The sequence below is a fragment of the Mus caroli genome, chromosome 6 (genome assembly GCF_900094665.2).
Source record: "Mus caroli chromosome 6, CAROLI_EIJ_v1.1, whole genome shotgun sequence".
In the NCBI taxonomy this organism is placed as follows: Eukaryota; Metazoa; Chordata; class Mammalia; order Rodentia; family Muridae; genus Mus; species Mus caroli.
The window spans coordinates 37,410,523-37,412,244 of record NC_034575.1 but is presented as its reverse complement, the minus strand read 5'-3'; the positions used below and the strand labels follow the sequence as shown (position 1 = coordinate 37,412,244).

Here is a 1,722-nt window from a genome sequence, read left to right as displayed (position 1 = left end):
AGAGAGAGAGGCAGAGAGAGGGAGAGAGCAAGGGAGAGGGAAAGAGAGGTAGGAGAGAAAGGAAAGAAAGGAGAGAGAATTTTTCCTATATATTTCCCCATTTTAATCATATAGTATTAAAATAACTACATGGGAAATAGAGAGATGGCCTAGTGGCCCAGTGGTTAAATGCACTGACTTCTCTTTCAGAAGATCTGGGTTTACTTCCCAGCACATACGTGGCAGCTGACAGCTATCTATGTAACTTCAGTCCGAGGCTACCTAATTCTCCTATTGACCTCAATAGGTACTGTGTGCACATGATACACATGGATAGATACAAACAAGCAAACACTCATAAATATAAAAATAAAATAAATATTAAAAACAAACCTTAAATTTAAAAAAAAAGAATTAAAATAGATGTGGCTGCTATGTCACATGTGCATCAGTAGGCAACAGAGAGGAGAGGAATATGTCTAAGCTGGTATCTGACATATGAACAACTGAATGATAAGTAGCCTAACATTCCCTGAAAACAGCAAGCCCGAGATAACTATCAGTCCTGCACCAGGGGGCTTGGACAGAGAGCTAACCTGGTTCTGAGCAGGCCCTGATGGTTCCCAGGACCAGGAGCAAGCCTGAAACTAGAAAAGTCCTGCCTGGGACTGAGGGTCCCAGGTAAGTTCAAGATAGATGAACCCCACATGGGGCCACTTGGGAGGATGGAGTGAGAACTGAGTTCTAGATAGCCACCAGACCAGTGTCATGGAGTCTGGACATAAAGCTAGCCTGAGACAACCATCAGCCGGGTGCTGTGCAGGCCTGGAAGGGAGGACCATTGCCAAGATGACCACTGCCCAGCAACATAATGTACGAGCAGGACATAGGACCCCTGAGGCTACTCTTGAGATGAACCCTGTCATTCAAAGACAGCAGGTGCTCTAGAAGGAACAAGTAAGTGGTAAAGAAATGGAAGAGAAACAGAAACAGAAGGACATGGACACAGTGAAGAGAGGCATAACTGGAGACTCAGGGGTAATGAGAAACAATCCAATGGGAGTACCCAGTGATGCCACTTGGGACCATGGTGGGGTTCTGGCCTGTGCTGCAACTGGGAACCACATATGGGTCCACAGCTCTGAAGTGGGGGTTTGTTGCCACCAAAGTCCATGGAAGACATCACTGGTCAAGGTAATCTCCCAGGAACATGCTGAAGTCTGAGGGCTGTGCAAAACTGGCCCTACCCTCACCTTGGCATTGGAGGAGTGCTGGTCCTGGAGGGCATGAAAGCAGAAGAGCTGACCTTCCCTTTATGTGGGAAGCCACATGTGCCGTTGCAGAGTGGCGCTGGCTACCACTGGCCACTGCCCATGATTATGGGTAAACAACCAATGTGCACAAGTGCATAAGAGGTTTTTGCCAAGTCACTGCCTGGTCCAATGCATATTAATGAGGTACTGGTAGCATAACCAATCAGGTATGGACACGTCACTCCTAGGCCTATATAAGCAGCACCATTTCTGGGCTCAGGGTCTTTCACCTATGCAATCAATGCTCTCCCAATAAACGTGTGCAGAAGGATCCTATTGTGGCGTCGTTCTTGCTGGCGAGACGGGCGCTCACACCTTTAGACACTGCTGTACTGGGGAGAGTGGCCCACACATTGCTGGAGTTGAAGGTGTGCTGGCCTCAAGGATATGAGCGGGAAAGACCTGGCCCTATCACTCACCACCAGTGTAA

At 47.9% G+C, this 1,722-nt stretch overlaps 1 pseudogene; it reads left to right on the top strand.

Moving 5' to 3' along the window:
* The first annotated feature begins 388 nt into the window (after positions 1 to 388).
* LOC115031434 lies at positions 389 to 509 on the top strand (annotated as a pseudogene).
* Positions 510 to 1,722: the final 1,213 nt, after the last annotated feature.